This window comes from Monodelphis domestica, chromosome 8 (assembly GCF_027887165.1).
Source record: "Monodelphis domestica isolate mMonDom1 chromosome 8, mMonDom1.pri, whole genome shotgun sequence".
NCBI classification, from domain to species: Eukaryota; Metazoa; Chordata; class Mammalia; order Didelphimorphia; family Didelphidae; genus Monodelphis; species Monodelphis domestica.
The window spans coordinates 239,300,323-239,322,501 of record NC_077234.1 but is presented as its reverse complement, the minus strand read 5'-3'; the positions used below and the strand labels follow the sequence as shown (position 1 = coordinate 239,322,501).

The 22,179-nt window shown below is 39.8% G+C and overlaps 1 protein-coding gene across 4 annotated transcripts in view; it reads right to left on the bottom strand.

Annotated features, from left to right (window-relative positions):
* The window catches only part of NHS (NHS actin remodeling regulator), a 440,898-nt gene that overhangs the window by 52,771 nt on the left and 365,948 nt on the right, over window positions 1–22,179 (bottom strand). The window lies entirely within an intron of this gene.

Here is a 22,179-nt window from a genome sequence, read left to right as displayed (position 1 = left end):
GCAGAAGGCTTGGCAATAATCAGCATGAATAAATACATTTGTTTCATTCATTTAATTGATTCTTTTTATACCTCTCTTGCCAGGTACTTTTTTTTTTTTGGTCCACAAATTGTAAATTAGCTATACCCAGAGATTAGCTACTGTTTTAAAAGAAAGCATATTCAGAGGCACTTGGTAGTTCAGGGGATTGAGAGCCAGGTCTAGAGATGGGATGACCTGAGTTCAAAAGTGATCTCAGGGGGGCAGCTGGGTAGCTCAGTGGATTAAGAGCCAGTCCTAGAGACGGGAGGTCCTAGGTTCAAATCTGGCCTCAGCCACTTCCTAGCTGTGTGACCCTGGGCAAGTCACTTGACCCCCATTGCCTAGCCCTTACAACTCTTCTGCCTTGGAGCCAATACACAGTATTGACTCCAAGACGGAAGGTAAGGGTTTATAAAAAAAAAAAGTGATCTCAGATCCTAGCTGTGTGTCCCTGTGCAAGTCACTTCACTTAATCCCCATTGTCTAAACCTTTCTGCTTTTCTGCCTTGGAACCAATACATAATATTAATTCTAAGTTGGGAGGTAAGGGCTTTAAAAAAACCCAAAAGCATTTCAAGCAGTGAAGGGTTCCTTTAGCTAATGAGGCCATCTTTGTTGCTGATAGCTCCTGCCCTTTCATGTTCTCCAAATCTCCTTGTTCTTCAGTATTTCCCTGAACATTGGCCTGTGCACCTTGTTTTGGTCTCCAAGCTGACCTACTTTCCCTCCTTTATGCATGCTTAGCTTCTGACCTAATATCTGCCCTGCCCTCCCATACCTACTTCTAACCCTTCAGAGTTTATATCAGTCCCTCAATTACAACTCCTTACCTCCAACTCAAAACCCATCATAACCATAACCCAACAGAACTGTGAATTCCTGGGAAAAAGTTAAATCTCAAACGGGATTCTCAAATGGATTAGCTCCATTCAAATGAGCATACAGGCCACCTCTGGGTATAATTGCCCCCAATAAACATCCTTCTGGGATAACTGCATTGTAACCAAAAATAGTGAAATGGGCTGTAGCATGATCTAGCACCAGGCGAATGAATGCCTGTTTATAATATTGTTCCCGATGAATTAACTATTCCTTGTAACATGATTTCCTCTATCGTTATATAGCGGTGGATTTCAGAAACTGCACATAAATATGTATGTACTTATCAGTGCAGGCATAACCTAGAAGATTACTCAAGTCCTTGGCACTGTTTAGCACAGCGGTGTATTCCCCTGGAGTACATTTTACTCCCTTCCAATCATGCCAGCATTTTTCTGAACACACCTTGAGTCAAGTAATTCCAGGATATGAATCACTTCTTGGGGGTAAGTTAATCTCTTTAGGAAGCTGCTGTGACTATTAGAAACCAGGAAGATTCCACTTAGGAAATTCCTGCTTGAGACTTTAAAGAGGCTAAGGGTCTCGGGGCCAACTGAGGATCTGGCTCAATTTATGACATATTTCAATTTGCCCTCCTCGGTTCACATTTTGCTCTTTCCCCTGATAAGAGTCATCACATTTCAGCTAGCTTTCTTTGCTCATTTTGCCTCTTCTTAATTCCTGTGCATTTTCCCAGGCTTCCTCTATTTGCCGGTTACAGTTTTCTGGTCTATCTTTTATCCTTTCATCCTTAAAATCACTTCTCCAAACTTACTTTATCTGGGCAGCTTTATGCTGGAATTCTACTCCAACTTGAAAGACAATAGGAAGGGAGGTCGCTATAGGAAGGGAGCAAGATTGAAGGAAAAAGCAAACAAGGAGTTTTGCATCTTGGAGTGGCACAGAACTGTCTTCCCCTGGTATTAGGATCTATTATACCCCTAAGGCCAAACTTATCTTAAGACTTTCTGAGATGATGTTTCTCTCTTCTTCCATTCTCATTCAGCTAAATCATAAATATTATTTTCGCTGCATTTCATTATGGCCCACCACAGTCACATATTGTTTCTCTAAACATTGGTAATATTTCTAACCCAAGCACTATCCCCTTCCCAGTCTGAGGAACCAGGAGTCATTAATAAAAGGAAGTTCTGGTAAGCAAATATGAGTGTTCATTTTCTCTCTTTTGTCATACATTTAAGTTTTTGTTGTTTATATGTCAACTCGTATGTTGACAAGTCTACTGGTCTTTGAATCACATGACTACTGCTTCTCTTTCCAAAGGTCCAAAAGCTATGCCAACCAACTATCACTTTCAGGAAGAGCAAATCATCCTAGCTGAAGTAAAAGTACAAAAGAGTTAGCATGTGCCAAGCAAATCAAACCCACCACCACATTAACCACCACTCCCCTAGACCTGATGGAGAGTAACTTGGTATTTGAAAAATCCAAAGATCCAAGATTTTGGGAAAAGAACTCACTATTTGACAAAAATTGCTCAGAAAACTGTAAAACAGTATGGCAAAAATTAGGCAATACCAGCATCTCACACCATATGCTAAGATGAAATCAAACTGGATATACAATCGTGAAATGATACCATAAGCAAATTAGGGGAACACAGAATTGGCTATCTGCCACGCCTATGGACGAGGGAAGAATTTATAATCAAACAAGGCATAGAGAGCATTACAAGAAGTAAAATGAATAATTTTGATTATTTTAAAAGGTTTTGTACCCCCAAAATGCAAACAAGATTAGAAGGAAAACAAATTAGGGAAAAATTTATAGCAGGTATCTCTGACAAAAGCCTTATTTCTCAAGTATATAGAGAAGCGAGGCAAATTTATAAGAATACAAAACATTCCCCAATTGTTAAATGGTCAAAGGATATGATGGGAGTTTTCAGATGAAGTAAAAAATATCTAGTCATATGAAAAAATGTTCAAAATCACTATTAATTAGAGAAATGCAGATTAAAGCAAGGGAGATGCAACCTCATATCTATCAGATTGGCTAATATGGCAAAAAAGGGAAATAATAAATGCTAGCTCAAATATAGCCTCCGACATTTCCTAGTTGTGTGACCCTGAGCAAGTCACTTAACCCCCATTGCCTCTCCCTTACTTCTGCCTTGAAACAAATACACAGTATTGATTCTAAGACAAAAGGTAAGGGTTTAAAAAAAATGACCAACATGATTCTTGCTTTCATGGAGCTAATGGTTTAAATGATGAAGTAGAAATGCATGGATTATATTAACAATTACTAATCTTTTAAAGGCTCAAGGTCCATTAAAAAAAATCACAAATATACAAGGACTTTCCCCTTTACCTGAAAGTACTTGTACTATTAGTATTTGTTGATTGATAAATCCAAAATCACAAAACTAAGAATCTTGAGTGCTTTTTAAACAAATTTTAATTTTGTTCATCACAAAAGCTACATTACTTTTGAAAAATAGTAATACAGGGTATCTCCGAAATCTTTCTGAGAACACCATGCCTATGTGAAATAATTATAATAACAACCAGCATTTATATAGCATTTTAAGAGCTCTTTATACAATTTATTTGATTTTCAAAGTATCTCTGTGAGATATACACTATTATTAACCACATTTGAAAATGGGAAAACTAAAGCACAGAGTGGGTGAGTGACTTGCCACAAGCAACTAGGAATATCCTAGGATATCACAACTAGGAATTGCCCTAAAGTTCAAAAGTCCACAAAACATAGAAAAGTTTAAAAATTCCAAAATCCTGAAGTTCGTTTCCTAAAGGAAGTGCCCAAGATCAAAACTTGGATCTTCCTGACTTCACACCCAGTATTCTATCTCCTAATGGCCTCACATTTTATTTTATTTAGTTTACAGAAGATATATTTGTTTATTTGTGGGTCTCCATTGTAGAAACAGACTTTCTATCTGAAGAATTCCAACTTAGAGGAGAGAAAGCACAACATCTAGCCTCCTTCCTTGGGAGACATGTTGATGTCTGTGCATTTGGAAGTACCTTTGAAGGAGGAGATGAAGAAGAAAGGAGGGGACCAAGCAGCAAAGCCAAGGAAGCCTCTCTTTCACCAGTTAGCTCAGTTTGGGGAATGAGCCACGCTTAGCCTGCAGGGCAGAGGTCACTGAGCCCTGGAGGCCAGGAAAGCTCTGGGGATGTTTCCCCAAACAGGTAAAATCCAGCCTCAGATCTCCAACAGGGTACTATGTAGTTACCTCCTACTCAGGGCCAATCCACAGGGACCTTTACATTTTGAAAAGGGCTTTCCCTTCTTGACTCTTGGGGGAGGATGGATCAATAAACAAGTGTGCCACTAAGAGACAGAGGCTTTATTCAGCAGCTTACTGAGGAATGTTTTGGTTCAGTGACCTGGCTGTTGACTAACAAGTCAGACTCTCACTGGAGATCAGGAGGTCAACTCCCCCCAGGAGGGAGGCCATTACCAAAACCAACAGAGGCCAGTAGCAAATTAATCCATTCCAGTTGTGCCTGTGACAGCTTAGAGAGAGAGGAGATGGGTTAATTAACTGCCTCTTGTCCTTCAAGCTCTCCTTTCACTATGGTTCTTAGAAAAAAAGAGTAGACCTATGCTTTCCTGACTAAAGAAAGAAGCAAAAAAAATGGAAAAAGAAAAGAAATCTAAACCTATTATTAGCCTGGCGAGGCAACAGAATAGGGAATCTTCCAATTAGACCTATCACTACTAGATTTTGAAATGTGAAGTTCAAGAAGGGATAAGGGCAGAGGGTTTGATATCAGTATCGTAGAGGCTAATGCCACTCCAACATTTCATTTAATGCTTCTGATCCATACAGAAATTTTAAGGTTCTAAAAATGAGGTTGGGAGTGGATGCCAGTAGGAAGCAGAGTGGATAGAGAATCAGGCCCAGAGTCAGGAGGACCTGGGTTCAAATCTGGTTTCAGACACTTCCTGGCTGTGTGATCCTGGGTAAGTCATTTAACCCCCAATTGCCTAGTCTTGGCAGTTCTTCTGTCTTAGAGTTGACACTATGACAGAAGGTAAGGGATTTTGAAAAATAATAAAGTGAGATAGAATGGCAAGATGGACAAGATGGAGGGAGATAGAAGAAGCAGGGTTCAATTCTTACTTTTAGCACTTACTGTGGCTGGGTGACCATGGGAAAAATCACTTAACTTCTCACTGCTTCAATCAATTCTCTAGAACTCTAAATTTTATGACAGTTGTTGATCTATATCCATAGAGGTTTCTTTTCTGGGAGCTCTTTAATTCAGTGAAATTAGAGATCCTTGCAAACCCCCTTTCCTTCCCCCCACGCCAAAGGAAAAACAAAATCATGGTCTCTTAGCCGGAGGGAGAGTAGGTAGATCTCTGCTGGAACTGCCCATGGCCCCATGAGGCCAACAGAAGGAAGCGTTGGGGACATCTGCCACATCATGCGTAAATTTCTGCAATATATCAGTCTGCCTTGAGTGATCAAAACCAGTGGGGACCCCTGTTATAAAGCTACCACAGCCTTTTGAATCCAAGGGGGAATTCATGGATAATTAATTGGTGAGACCCCTTTCCTAAAGCTACTGTGAATAGAGGAGGAAATTCACGGACAACTGATTGGTGAGACTCCAATGAAGCTGCAAAGAGGTGGTGTATTGTCCGCCGTGATGGAAGACCCTACTAGAGGGTGTGGACTGAAATTCTAAGAAATTTGTTTTAGGTATAAAGAAAGAACTTTTGTTCAGAGATTTGGGGAGGGAGTCATTAGGGGATTGGACACTATAACCTCCCACAAACCTTTCCCATTTGAGTATTCTGGAACTCCTTGGAGTATTAAGTTTTAGGCATTTGTGCTTGGGACTACATAGTCTACCTTGTATCTCACATCTTTATCGAAGGATGGAGCATGTAACATTTTTTCCCTCTAGCATAATCTGAAACAATGTGAGTTCTGGCATTTGTATTTCTTGAAAGAGCCAGCTAACACAAGGGCGATTCACTTAACCAGGAAAGAACTTTTCACCCTTCCTCCAACTGAAATCTCTTCCTTTATCAGCCGAAACTGCCTAATGGATTTCTTCCACCTATTGACAGGTGTACATTTCACTCTCACGCTGGTACCATAGTTTTTTTATCTCTTGTTGGAGGAAAGAAAGGGAAACTGCTTACTTACTGCTTTCTCTGGTTAGTGATGTCTTCTGGTTACACAGCCCTGATGGTGTTGTGTGTCTCCCAGAGTCACAAAGACAGGCACTAATGGATCTTGTCCTGGGAAGACTATCTGATTTCCTAAGCAACATCTGAACTAAAATTGATCCAGAACGTTCATGGCCGTCCCTATCGTGTCAGGCTCTGCCCGATAGCTCTGCACCACCCTCTCCCTCCCTTTCTTCTTTCTTGAGGCTGAGCCGCATTCAGGCGGGTGAAGATAGTATGGCTTAGTCCACTCAGGCATGTTTGTTCTAATAATGATGACACAAAGACCAAGGAAGGGAGATTTCTGCTCTACTTATTTTGATGGATCCAGGGGGCTTCCCTGCAGCTCTAGTCTAGACTGCCGCTTTTCCTACTTCTTGTTGTCTCTTCCAGTGTTTCTGGGGCTCTGATTCCTATGGTCTCTGGACCATCCATATGTGGTTCAATCATTAAGCAACCGATATTTTAATTCTGGGTCAGCGTTCCCATTCCATCTACCAGTCTCCTGGGTCATTTCCTTCATGCCATCTGGCAGACTTTTGAGCCCCTCCACACTGGTGTATATATGTACAGGGAGTGTAAATTAACATAAATATTAACTTAATATTAATAACAGCACAGCTAATGCATAAAAGCCATTTAAAAGGGGCTCAGTGGATAGAGTCGCAGGCCTGGAGCAGGAGGAAGAACCTGGTTCAAATCTGGCTTCGGACCCTTGCTAACTAGGTGACACCTCTTTGCCTTGGTTTTCTTATTGATAAATTGGGGTAATAATAGGGTTGATGGGAGGATCAAATGAGACAACACAAAATGCTTTTCAAACATTAGAACATTATACAAATGAGAGCTATCATTATTTTTTAAATGCCTCAAATATTTTCTGAATCGCTTATGAAATTTTCTATAAGGTCATTCATCTCTCATTAGTACTCTGTGGTAAAGAGAATCAGTAGTGTAGATGATTCCAAACAGATTCTAATGTGATATCATCTAGTCTTATTTTTAGAAAGAGCATTAGATGATTTTTTTAAACCCTGACTTTCTCTCTTAATAACAACTCTAAGACAGAAAGGCAAACGGTAGGAAAGGGGGAGGATAAGTGATTTGCCCACAGTCACACAGCTAGGAAGTGTCTAAAGCCAGATTTGAACCCAAGATCTCCCCTCTCTAGGCTTGGTTCAAAGAACATATTAGTTTTAAAATGCTTAGTAGTGCCTGAAACATAGGAGGTATTTAATAAATACTTGCTCCCTTCCTTCCAAAAATATAAAAATAAATGAAGTAGAGTGATAGAGAGGTGCAAGAAGTCCTGGGTTTCCGTTCTGGTTTTTCCACAAATGCACTACAAGTTATATTACCAGTCCAGGCTTCAGATCCTTCATCTTTAAAATGAAGAGATCAGAGCCAGGCCCAAAGACAGGAGGTTTTAGATTGAAATCTGGCCTCAGACATTTCCTAGCTGGGTGACCCTGGGCAAGTTCCTTAACCCCTATTGCCTCACCCTTACCACTCTTCTGCTTTGGAGCTATATATTGCCCTGGTATTGATTCTAAGATGAAAGGGAAGGGTTTAAGTAAATAAATAAAATAAAACTGCAGGAAGACAATACCATCTAGATTATCTTTTGGGTTCCTTTAGATTCTGGAATCCCATTCTTGATGAAAATGGCTCGTGGGGCTATGAACAATCCTTCCACACCTAACGTGATTTTCCTTTGTTGGCCTTGGGCAATAGTTATTCTAGTATAAATCTATTGCCTAACGATCTATACATGACCGTGCACATACATATCCAGAGAAAGGAATGTGCCTATATGTACATACTGAGCATAAAACAGCTTCTATTAAGCAGCAAACTACCTGTAGGCTTCCTTTCAAAATGATGGCGTCCACTTTCAGCAGAAAGGTCAGCAGGAAGCCAAGTTTTGGGCGCTCTTAAGAGGGGTTAAAGTCAGTGGCCCATTTTCCGAGAGTGAAATGTATACTGTAATCACACCCGGAGCCCTGCCAGGCGCAATCACTATTAGCACTGCTTCTGTGTAGCCCTCCTGAATACTACCTTTCACAGGCAAATGGCTCATTCCAGGGCTGAGGGAGTGCCTGGGCGCTTTGAAGGCTTCATCAAACGGAAGGGAAGGGGCAGCCCCCTCTGACAGTCCATAGTAGGCTTTATTTTTAGTCTCTCTTCCTGGAAAGCTTCCCCGGCCAGAAGTTCACAATCAATGGCCATTTCCTTGTGACTCTTTATCCCAGATCTTTTGGGAATTTAAAATAGGGGCTCGGGAGTGGGGGCTGCAAAGTGGGCAGGGTGAGGGAGGCTATTGATAAAATAAACATTAAAATATACGTCTACATACACATAAAATATGGCGGTTCGATCAGTCATTGGTTTTCTAACTCTTCGGGGGACAAGGGAAATTAGAACACGCTTTCGTGAGGTCCAGAAGGCCCACAGACACAGACACGCGTGGATATCCAGCTTTCGTTTCCACCGTTCTTTCGCCACCCCCGTCCTCACTACTCACTACGCAGATTTCTTCCCCTCTGCAAATCCTCGTTCTAATACACCGTGACAGAAAACTGCGAGGAGCGCAGCAACACATTTCTCTGTTCATAAACGTCTGAAGTCGTCAATAATCCCTGTACAGCCAGCCTGCTTCTCTGATCCTCAGTCACCACGAGGCAGAAACAAACCCTGGGGGGCCGTCGGCTGAGTAAGCAAAATGGAAGCCCACTGGGAGTCTCCATGGCTTCGCTGGAAGTTCTCCGGTTCAGGGCCCGAGGGTGGGGATTACATCCAGCCAAACAATACCTTCTGGGCAAGCTCTCCCACCGCGGCAGCTGGTGCTGCTGCCAGCTCTCCGCCGTGCCCACTCCTCTCTGCCTTCAGAGGAGAGGGGAAAGGGGCACCGGAGAAACAAGGAACAATAGAACCTCCCGCCGCCAGGGAAGAAGTACAAAGCCCCAGGGACCACCGCTGCCCCGGCCGCTTTCTGTCTGCTGCTGGCTTGCCGCTGCTCATTCAGATTGGCTCCCAGGCTCTCACAGAAAGAAAAGGCATCTGTGTGCTGAGCCCAATACTCAGAAGTACCTTTAAAGTCTGTCCAAATGGGCTTTCCCATCGGAACCGTTTCCAATACATGCAGAATGGGGAGGGGGGGGGTCTATATATATGAATATTTATAAGCTAAAGCAATCTTAGTGGTTTATTCTTTTCTGATGTCTTTCCCTGATTTTTAGTATTTTAAAAGTTCATAGAAGATTTCCACCCCTGAGAAAGACCACAAGGGATGTAGGCCTTGTCCTGGCTCCTTTGCTTACTACTAATTAGGCTTCATAAAATGACATTCCACTCTTTTAAGGCCTCAGTTTACTTATCTATAAAGCAGAGCTCAAGTCTAGATGAGGTTAAAGTCCCTCTCAACTCTAAAACCATAGAATTCTGCGATTTAGCCTCCTTCTCTTTTTCAGGATGATTCATCTTGCAGAAGTCATTTCTCTCACTGAAAATCCAAGGGGACCAAGAGCCTAGGACCCAAGGTCGAAGGAGGAAGTCCCAAGGTCATCACAGGGAAACATCACTTTGGCTTAATTTCCCCTTCCTTCTTAGAGGTGTTGACACAATGATCATCGAAGATTCCGTTCCCAGAAAAGTCAGAGGGAAGAGCCCCCAGAGAGAGTCCAGTCTCTGAATTCTACATATGAGGAAACTGAGCTCTAGCTGTGATTCTAAGAGGTAATTAAAGGAAGTAGACATGCCCTGGAGAAGTGACACCCAATTTGAATGGCAGAGTCTGATTTGGAATTTCGTTATCCTGACTCTAAATACAACGTTTCGCCATCATAATTGTCTCCAGCCAGGTTCACAAGCCTGCCAGGGCCGGATGTAGAGAAATGTGTCTGATTTTTGAGATTCTGCACTTTGCTCCCAAGTCATCCCACATCCCAGAATAATAGCAATGACAAACTCATTTGTTCAACTTGCCGTAGCCAAAGCACCAGTTTGTTTGGCATCTTCCTCAAAGGACTGGAAGAAATAGTCACAAACAACCAAAGCATTAAAGAAATAATTTCAATTTCTTTCAGAAGCTTGCAGAATATTAGAAATGGACAGAACTCAAAGACCAATTAGGTCAGAGGTTCTTAGCTATTTTTATGTCAAGGATGTTCCTGGTAATTTGGTGCTAATATTATTAACTGTACATTAAGAATAATTGATATCATATTGCTTGCCTTCTTAAGAAGTAGGGGACAGGAAGGGAGAAGGGAGAGTTTGGAACTCAAAGTTTTAAAAAATGAATGTTAAATTTTTTTTTAAGTAATGGGTTTCAAATCTGGCCTCAAACACTTCCTAGCTGTGTGACCCTGGGCAAGTCATTTAACCTCCATTGCATAGCCCTTACTGCTCTTCTGCCTTGGAACCAATACACAGTACTGATTCTAAGATGGAAGTAAGGGTTTTTAAATTTAAAAAGGATAAATAATTTGCCTAAAGTCATAGACAGATGGTGGTTCCCCAATTCATCCTTTGATTCCTGTAGGGTAGAGACTATGTCTTTTACTTCATTTTCCTTGCCCACAGTAGTAACTATTCATGGATCTGTTTTGATATGGGTGCTGCTATGGACATGAGAGACTCAAGTCAATACTATCCCAGAATTCACCAGTTTTGACACAGCTTCTAGCAGAGCCAAGACTTTTCAGTGTTGCCTCACCTACAGTCTGGATATTATTGCTCCTGTCTATTTCACAGTCCTGTGTAAGGATTCTCAGCCTATCACATTTATCAGGCCGACTCCAGAAAAAGAACATGTGTCACCTGACCTCTAAGAGACTGGCTGCTTTTATTTCTGTAGGAAGCGGCTTCACAAGGTGAGCAAAACAGGATGAGCCACCAGAGCAGGAAATAGACCTTGGTCCCTTAAAGAGACTGGGGACTCTGGGAAAGTACTCTTGAGAATGCTACTCTAAGCATGGTAGGCTGGCATCAGGGCAGGGAGTGATAGAGAGCATTGCTCTCAGAAGCAATAAGAGGAGGGACACAGAGCCAGAGTCCTTGGAGAGGATGAGACACCCACATATCATCATGAGATAATTATAAGGTAAGTTTGTGTCCTGGCAAGTGAAATACATACCTTCCCTACTGTCTTCCCCTGAAAATTTCATGAATTAGGGGCTCTTAACCATTTGGGGAGCGTGGATACCCCTGGCAGTCTAGGGGAGCCTACGGACTCCTTAGAATAATGTTTTAAATGCCTAAAATAAAAGAGAAGCCAATTCTATTGAAATATAGTTATCAAACGAACAACAATACTCCCAAGTTCATGGATTCCCATGTTAAGAACTTCTGACATAGATATATGCATAGCTTGTGGCAAATGGCTAAGGCCAAGGCTAAGAATGTGTCTGAGGTCGCATTCAAACTCAGGAAGATGAGTCTTCTTGACTCCAGACCAGGTACTCTATCCATTGTGCCTGCCACTGGCTGCCCTAAACTATACAACAAAGCAATAATCATCCTAACGATTTTACATTATTTTTTAAAAAGATGATAAGAGTTGATCAGTGGAACAGATAGGTAAACAAAACCCAGACAAAATGGAATATAGTCCCAAAAGATACCACCTACAGTTGGTATTTCACTAATATGGGGGGGGGAGACTGCCTGTATAATTGGAAATCTGGGTAAAAATAGGCTTAGACTAACTTTTCACATCATATTTTACAAGTTTCTAATGGATATTTGACTTAGATCTAGCAAGGTGGGAGATCTCTTTCACAACTATAGTTGGAGGAGAGTTTTTGAATAAATAATAGAGATGGTAGAAAAATCAATAATTACAATTATATGACATTAAAAAGCTTTTTATACATGTAGATATATGTAGTTAGAGGGAAATTAATTAACTAGGAATAAATCTTTGCAGCAACTTTTTCTAAGGAAAATCATATATATATATATATGTATATATATATATATGAAATTGATACAAATATATAAGAGCAAGGGCTATTTCCCAGCATATAACTTGTCAAAGGACACAAAGAGATAGTTCTCAAAGGAATAAATGCAAACTATCAATAACCAAATGGGAAAACTCTAAATCATTATTAAGAGAAGTACAAGTTAAAAACAACTGAAATTCTATCTCACATTCATCAGATTGGCAAAGATGATACAAAAGGAAAATGATAATTGTTTGGGGAACTGTGGGAAGACAGTCACACTAATGCACAATTGGTAGAGCAGTAAACTGGTTGAATTTTGAAATTACATCCCCAGAGCCACTAAACTATGTATACAACCAATACTACTACTAAACATATATCCCAAAGAGATCAGAGACAGAGAAGAGACCATATATATAGAAACTTACTTATAGCATTACTTTTTGTTGTAACCAAGAATTGGAAACCCAGAGAGTAGCTATCAACTGTTGAACAAATTATGGTATGTAAATGTAATGGAATATGAATATTATTAAAAATTATGAAAGAGGCAGATTGAGAGAAACCTAGGAATAATTGTGTGAACTGATGTAGAATGAAGTATGCAAAACCAGGAGAATAATTTATACCATGATTATAGTGTTATAAAGGAAAAGAACTTTGAAATGCTTTAAAACTACACTCAATGCAGTGGCCAAACATGCCTCCAGAAGACTGATAGTGATTCATGCTTCCTACCTCTTGGCAGAGAGGTGACATACTCTGGGTTCAGATTGACATGCATATATTTTCCGAACAGTGTGTCAAGTTGTTTTTCTTGACTTTTTATTTGTTACAAGGAAGAAATTTTATATGGTGATAGGGAGGGAATAGTGATGGTAGAGGCAATGGAAGATTGAGAGAAGTAGTAATAATGTTTTAAAAAGAAGAAAGGAAATAGTGTCAGCTAAAAATTGATAAAAGAGAGCAAAAGGAAATTCATTAGGTGACAAAGAAAGGCAGGGAAGTTTTATTACTACTGTAATATGAAATTTTATACATATGTATAAGAGGTTATATGTACTTAAAATGGGCTATACATGGAAATTGATATATAATCCCCTTTCTGTTCATTATATATGACATTTTTTCATGTTTGTTGAATTTTGTCAAATACCTAATAAAAAGGAAAAGTTAAGAAAAAGAATTAGGAAAGGAGAGATCATTTATGGCTTACTAGGACTTCAAAGGGAAAGCAACTATTGCCTCTGGGCTTGAAAGATTGGCAAGATTTAGACAAGAAGAGATAGAGAAAGCTTTCAATGCATAATGCTAGAATGAGGAAACCTTGGGACAGAAAGTATAGGGTGTGTCCAGGGAACATGAGTTTGGACATGAGTACATGAAAGGTGTAATGGAGTTGGGTTTCAAAATGGGGTCAGATTACATTGGGCTTTAAATGCCAAGCTAAGGTGTTCTCATTTTATTTAGAGAAAAAAAAGGGGGGACATTGAAGACATTTAAAGAGAGACATTCCATTTGTGAAAAACTAATAGGATAGTAGTACATAAGGTAGATTAGATGAGGAAAAGAACAAAAGTGGAGCATCCTTTCCCTAGCTGCCCAGTCTCCCCTTCTGGGTAGGATATCCTTGTGTTTAAGTAAAATTGTGATGTCTTCTAGTCTTCTAGTAAAGCAGCTAGGTGGCCCTGTTTCCCTCAGTTTCCTCATCTAAAATGATCTGGAGAAAGGAAATGGCAAACCACTTTGCAAAAAAGACCCCAAGTAGGGGTCAGAGTGAGTTGGATATGATAGAAAAATGATCAAACATGCACATACCTAAAACAAAAAAAAGGGTAAAAATGACTTAATGACATCTGGCTAGAATGAGTCCCTTGAGGGAAGAGAAGGAGCAAGTAGACAAAAGATATTTATAATAATGAATGAACTCACTGACACAGCATGGAGTCAGGAATCTCTGGATTCAATCCTCTCTGATACTTATTAGCTATATGACTGACTGTCCAAGTCATTTAAAATCTTTGAGTCTCAATTGCCTCACCTGTAAAATGATCTAATGACTCCTATCATATTTACCTCAGAGACTTTGATAAGTCTCAGATGTGACAGTCTATATAAAGTACTTTGCAAGGCTTAAATCACTACATGTAATCTATTATTATTATTGTTCATGATTGGTGTATTCAGAAGATACTTGGAAATGCTTGCCCTAGATGGGAGCATTTGAAAAAGCCTCCATTTGAGACTGTTCTAATTCACTTATGATATCTCCCTTTATGCCCAGGCCATGTATGCATTTTGAGTTTACCTTAGTAACGCGTGTAAGATGCTGGTCTACTCCTAATTTCTGCCAAACTACTTACTAGTTTTTCCAACAATTTTTACCAGATAGTGAATTCTTATTCCCAAAATTGGAAATTTAGCTTTGTCAAACACAAAGTTACTATGATATTTTACAGCTGTTTGTTATATGTCTAGTCTGTTCTGCTCTACTTTTCGACTTCTTAGCCAGGGCCAAATGCTCTCGATAATTACTGCTTTATAATATAGTTTGAAATCTAGTACCATTTGTTCTTCTGTGTATAAAACAATGACTCATTACCTCAATATCTGTGCCTCTTGGACCAAGTCCCTATTTCTGGACAGGATTATTTTCTCTAGAATTACCAGGTGTGCAGTTTGCAGCTCTGAACCTCAGTGGCTGGCAGAGCTGATTAGCATATGTTTTCTTGTAATCTTGTGTACCATTAATGGTTTGCATATTAATTATTATGTTACAATGTGTTATCCATAAACCTAGAGTTAGTTTTAAAGAATGTTTTTAATCCCTTGAGATCTTGCACTGGACCAACTCAAATATACATTTATTTTCCAGTGCCCAAGATGCTATAGTGACAGGTTCTTGGCAAAAAGAAGAGAAGCCATATTGCTCTCACCCAGTAGACTTGTCTATAGCATCATGAGTAGTGCTTTTGTTTGCTTTTTTTTTAAAGCTATATTTTAGCTCAAAATAGGCAAACAAGAACACTCACAAGTTAACATGAATAGTAATAGTGATGGCGGTACACATAGTGCCTTATGGACACAAACTCAGAGTAGCAAACCGAAGAAGCTATTTTCCAATACAAATCCAACTGTCACAGACTAGTTTAAATAAATAGAGACAAAGACAATAGGGTAAGTAATCAGATCAACATCGAGGTCACACATACCAGAGAAACCCATTACATTTTTTGGCAGTCATAAGATATTTTGCTCTCCCAAACATAGGCTAGAAAACCATTAGCTTATCACCAAGTCATGAGATACTCACACCAAGGTTCGAGCCTTCAGGACCCACGCTGAAATCTGGGTCAGAGTAATGGGCACCTGACTCTGCCCTTGCCTCTGGAATGGGTGCTTTAACACCCATTCTTGGCTGAAAGCTCTGCTATTGCAGTGGAGATAGGAAAGAGTACCTATTGTAAGCCTTTACCTGGAGAGGCTGCTTGCTCTTTCTGAGTGTCAAACTATGCATTTACTTCCTACTTTTCTCCATTCTGTGCTGTTTCCTGATGTTGCTCCAAAAAAGACCTTGATCCTGGTAATCATCTCTTGTTATAGGTTCTCTAGATAGTCCATTTGGAGAACATCTTACTTTAAAACTAGCCCAAATTCCTGCTTTTACCTACATGGATCTTCGCTCAGATCAAGGCCTGGGTTCAAATGACATCTTTGTTATTTACTAGTTTTTGTGATTGTGTTGAACTGTATACCCATCTGGCATTATGACAACAACGAAACTGTACCTGAAATAAAAAGAAAAATAAAACAATATAGAGAAGTTCTTTGTTTCCAAAACTGAATATATTCTTTTGCCTCACCTCACTCTGACTAATTGCCTTCTCTCTTGTAATTATTTCCCATTTTTCCTGTTTATATCTTGTTTGTACATATTTGTTTGCATTTTGTCTTCCCCATTAGAGTTTAAGTTCTTTGAGGACTGAGACAATTTTTTGCCTCCTTGTGTATCTTCAGTGCTTAGCATAGTAGACTTAATAAATGTTGATTGACTTACTGAATTTTTTTAATTTAACAAAATGCTTTATTTTATTTTCTCTAATTACATGTAAAAAGAGTTTCCAATATTTTCATTTTAATTATTTTTTATTCAAATATATTTTATTTTCCCAATTGCAAATAATAATAATTTTCTTCAGATGTTTCCCAAACTTGTTAGATCCCAAACATCTCCCTCCCTTGCTTCTCTCCTCCCCAGAGGTGGTAAACAATTTGATCTGAGCCAGACCTGTATCATCGTGTAAAACACACTTCCATAGTGGTTATTGTAAGAGCACATTCATACAAAACCAGAACCCCCAGGTAACACCAGAACTAGAATGATGTGAAAGATAGTATGTTTTGGTCTGCATGTGACTCCAACAGTTTTTTTCTGGATGTGGAAAGCAATGCCCCCAGAACTGTCCCAGATCATTGCATTACTGAGAGTAGCCATGACTGACTGACTTCTAATAAAGGCTGTTTATTATTCTATTAATTAGATTCTCAATCTGTGAGTCATCCTCCACTCTTCAGTTTCCCTCTTTCCTCTAACCCCTCCAATAGCAAATTAGTTTCCAAGTTTGGTCCCTTCTCCCTCTCTCTCCATTGCTGTAAATGGCACCATAGCCCAAGACCTCATCATCTTTTGTCTGCACTATTGCAGTAGCTCCCTAATTGTTCTTCCAGGATTTAGTCTCTCCCTTCTCCAACCTGTCCTCCATACAGGTGTGAAACTGACATTCTCATAAATACAAGGAAACCTTATTGCTCTTCTTCTCTACAATCTTCAGTGATTCCCAGCTACCTTTGGAAAAGATTATAAACTTCTCTATTTGTTACTAAAAGCCTTTTGCATTCTGTGATTGTTGTTTCATTTTCCAGTCTTGTTTGACTCTTCCTGACCTCATTTGGGTTTTCTTGGCAGAGACACTGGAGTGGTTTGCCATTTCCTTCTCCAGCTCATTTTATAGCAAAGGAAACTGAGGCAAACAAGACTAAATGACTTGCCCAAGGTCATATAGCTAGTAAATGTCTGAAGCTGGATTTGAACTGAGGATGATGATTCTTCCTGATTCAAAGCCCAGTGCTCTATCTACTTTGCAATCAAGCAGCAGTCTAACTTTCTAGGTTGATTATGCATTACTCCCCTTCTCCATCACATACTCCATGTTTTTTTTTTGCTAAAATGACCTACTTGCTATTCCCTATGCCCAAATTCCATCAGTTGCCTCCATACCTTCACACAGGCTTTCTGCGCCTAGACTGCTTTCCTTTCTTGTCTCTGGCCCCTGGAAACTCTAGGTTCCTTAATGACTTGGTTCAGGTTCCACTTCTTTGAAAGGGCTTTCCTGATTCTCCCACTTCATGCCCTCCAGATAGAATGCCAGTCCAGAACCAGGAGGATCTGAGTTCAAATCTGACCTCAGACACCAGCTATGTTGATACTGGGTAAGTCATTTAACTTTGCTTGCCTCAGTTTCCTCATTTGTAAAATGAGCTGGAGAAGGAAATGTCAAATTACTCTGGTATCATTGGCAAGAAAAACCCCAAATGGAGTCCTGAAGAATTGGACATGACTAGCAACTAAATAATAACCAACAAACTGCATCCCTCCAGTAGAATGTAAATTCACAGCCTGCCTCAGTTTTGCATATATATCCCAAGAGCAAGTATAGTACCTGGCACATGGTGGTCTAGGTATGACCTCATGAATGTGGCAGTGCTAAAACCAAAAAAGAAAAAAGAAAGAAAAAGAAAAAAGTGATTCAAGCAACAGGAAGCATCACTTAAGTGATTTATTCCTAGGAAGACAGTAGAATAGGAGTAGATGGTTAGAGAAAGCTTTTAGAAATTACTTTGGCATTGAGGAAATAATGCTAGTGGCCAACAGATTTATGGGAAAGAAAGGCTCTGTTCTTTCTATTCTTTTTCAGTGCTCTTGGACAGATGCCCTTGGCTCAGTGTAATTGTGAGACACTTAAGGTAATTAGCAATATGACTTTCAATTGTATTTGGTAATGAATATGTTATCTCATGCATAGGTTCTTCTCTTAAAAATTACTTGAGGCCATCAACAAGGATGGATTTTTTTTTGTATTAAAAAAAAAAGATACCACGAGCCACTTCCATTGCACTTACTGAGAATTATTACTTCCTAATTAGTGTCTTCACTGGGAGTGGACAAGTGATACCTTTTATTGGGCCAACAAAAGAGTTATAAATACAAGTGCTTGAGAGCCAAAAAGCCTTTAGTTATTTTTAAAGGGCCTTTCTACTTGGAAAACCTATGTGATTATAATGCGTTTTCTAATCTTGGTAGAAAGCATAGCTTGGATGGAGCACTGAACCAGTAGGTAGGAAAGCTGGGTTTTCCTACAAGTCAATTAAACTCATCTCCCACCTGATGAGGTGGCAAAGGTGACTCAGCCTAGTTCCATGGGCCCAGGGAGTGGAAGGGATAGAGACCATTGCACAAATTAGCAGCAGGTAGTGATGGATAAAGTCACATCTGTCTTTGTCCATCTCTCTACCTGCAGAAGTAAAAATAAGAGAGGAGGGGATTTGAGATGACCCAGAAAAGTAGATGAGAGATTAACAATGGGGAGGAAAAGCAAAATTGTTTTAAAGCCAAATAATAGAAGGTGAAACTAAGAAAGGGGCACTCTAAACCATCAAATTGGCAAAGATGATAAAAGAGAGTCTATACTGGGGGGAAGTCTCATAGGAAGTCAGATACACTAAGACACTTAGAAAGGAACAGCCAATAAACCCAGACTTTCTGGGGAAATTATATTTACTTAACCCCAAATGCCTAAACCTGCACTGGAGAAGCCGTGGCATGGGTTCCAGAGCAGCATAGAGAGGACTACTCTGTTTTCCTTCTACACAGCACCTGAGGACAATTTTTGCATGCCCCACCCTTCTGTCCAGCCACCCAAAGTGAGCACTTCCTCCCTCCACTGTCTGGGGTAATGAAGGGGGCTCACAGGCAGCTTGGAGGTGCAATTTAGGCACATGAACTCGAAAATGTTTACCAACGCTAACCTGTACCTTACTATTCTTCTGCCTTGGAACTGATACTTAGTATTGATTCTAAGATGAATGATAAGAGTTTTTTAAAAAGAAAATTATATATATATATATATATACATGTATATATGTACATGTATATATATATATACATATATGTGTATATATGTATACATAGTAGTAGTAGTAGTAGTAGTAGTAGTAGTAGTAGTTTCTAGGTAACCGAGGATGACGATTGTCTTTGTGCGTTTTCATCTATGATAGATGAGTGTGCACAAAGACACTTGTGCGTGAAGGAGATTTAAGTGGAAAAGTCGATGCACAGAGACAGTCCCACTCTCTCAGCGTTGGAAGCCTGGGTCCAGTGGCACGAAAAATCGTTACACCTGGAGACTTCCTCAGCTGCATTGGATGGCCGTGTTGTCTTTTGTGCTCCAACACGTCCTGAGCACTCCACAGTGCTTTGCTGCGTCGCCATCTCAGCCGTTGAACCTTCTTATTGGTTTCTTCCGTCTGTTCAGCTGAGGCAGTCTTCATATATATGTGTGTGTGTGTGTGTGTGTGTGTGTGTGTGTGTGTGTGTGTGTGTGTATACATGTGCATGCATTACTATATATGAGAGTATTCCTAATGGCACTTTCTTGTGATAACAAAAAACTAGAAACGAAGTGGGAGTCCACTAACTGAATCATTCCTCAAAAAAAAAAATGGAGCAAATTATGGCATGTGATTATAATAGATTATAATTACAAAATAAGAGAAATATGAGGAAAAAGTAACAAGAAGTCTTGTTTGTTGATATAAAGAAATGAAAGCAGAATCAAGAAAAATAAACCCAATGACTAAAATGATGTTAATGAAAACCACAAGAAAGGTGCTGACAGGTTAAATGTAATGACCAATATTGATTCCAGAGGACAGATGATTAAGTACTCTTTCTCTAGAAGATACAAAGAGGTGAGGGAGACTACTAGTGCCCAATATGACCTCTGTGTTGTTATATTGGCTGGTTTTACTTGACTACTTTTCTTTACTATTAGAGAGGGTTCCCTGAGGGTGGAAGTGGAGAAAAGCTATATCGCAAAATGAATGTGATATAAAAAACATTAAGACATCAGGCTTCCATATCCTTATGGGTACTTCCTTCCAATGCTTCAGCTCAAAATCCATCTACAACCCTTGTATGAGTCTTGCCCATATCCTGTTATATATTAAGTCTTGAATCTAATTCTTTTAGCCCTTTGGACAATATATGGGTATTCATGGACCCTGCAGGCTGCCCATTGGGTATCCCTCTTGCTATATGGCTATTTCCTCTCCTTTTATGGTCATGAATATCTCCAATAAGTTGATACCCTTCATGCTACTTCTCTTGTACCATTTTTCAGTAATAATATGCTGTCTTCTACCAGTATGCTCCCTCTTGGGTCACTGCCTTGTTATTCCAGAAGGGCTTGCATAGCTCAATGAAAGTATGAGATGTGCCATGCAGAGTTTCCTGAGATGGATGGTCATAGTGAAGAGTTCTGATAAAAGATGATTCATTGGAGAAGGAAATGGTAAACTACTCCTGTATTTATGCCAAGAAAACTTCATGAATAGCCTTTGAGAGACAGAGGAAGGTGGAAAAACATAGTGTGTTTTGGATCATGGGGTTGCATAGTCAGACATGACTGAACAGCAACCAGTATCTACCATGTACCTCTCCATTAACCTTTGGGAAATCTTCTATTTGGATTCCTCAATGGATATCTTCTTCTGTCACAGTAGCGAACACCTTCTTTTATGTCTCAGAGACATCAGAGGGTCATGGAACAAAGTTATCATGTCTTCAGGGGAATTTTACATTATTTTTATCATAGACCCTTTATTGTAAACACATGAAGAGTGTTTGAGGAATACTTGCTGAATCAAGGTGAAAGACAGGGTTCATGATTATCATATTAAGTTTTCTCTCTATTTCAGTCTTAGATGAAGAATCATCAGTCTTTTTGAAGCAGCAATTTGTTTTCTTTCTTTTTTTAAAAAAAATCTTACTTCCTGTCAGAATCAATACAAATATCAGTTCAAAGTCAGAAAAGCAGTAAGCTTGGCTAGGCAATCATGGGTTAAGTGGCTGACCCAGGATCACATAGTTGGAAAGTGTTTGAGGCCATATTTGAATTCAGGTCCTTCTGACTCTAGGGTTGGCTCTCTATTCACTGAGTCATCTAACTGCCCCTGAAGCAACTTAAAAGTTTGTTTCCTTACTCTGAGGGGGGAGAGAGACAGAGAAGGGGACATGGCAACATGGCAAGGATATTAGCAACTCTGCCTTTGTGGTTGAAAGAAGAACATTATTAGCCACCTGCAAAATACCTTGCATTTATCCTATTTATATTCATTTTTTTCTCTCTGTCTCTTTCTCTCTCTGTCTCTCTCTCTGTGTCTCTCTCTCTGTCTCTCTGTCTCTCTGTCTCTGTCTGTCTCTCTGTCTCTGTCTGTCTCTCTCTGTCTCTCTGTCTCTCTGTCTCTCTCTCTCTCTCTCTCTCTCTCTCTGTCTCTCTCTCTCTCTCTCCCTCCCACTTGTGGTTTCCCTCAGTAGAATGTAAATTCCTTGCTACATGGTATTGCTTCATTCTTTACACTTATAATCTCCAGAATCTAGCCAAGTGCATTGCATGGAGTATGATTGATTGACCACACTTTTCTCACCAGCCCATTTGCAAAGACACACAGATGAACCTTGGCCTGGGCCCTGGCATAATGATTGAAGACTGGTGGGCAGAGTAAGAACTCTTCTCTTTCTCCCCTTCTTCTCCATCTCTGAACCCTTTATCAGGTCTGACATTTATGTATCAGCCAGGATCAGCATGAAGAAACCCATGAAAGAGAAGTGGGGAGGAAATGAGAGGCTCAACCAAAAGAAATCTCCAACTACCCAAAAGTATTTTTTTAACCCTTATTGGTTCCACAGCAGAAGTGTGGTAGGGGCTAGGCAATGGGGGTTAAGTGACTTGCCTAGACAGAATAAATGAGCTTCATAATAATTATCTCACAAGATCCAGAAGTTACTGTTTCCCTTTATAATCTAAGATCC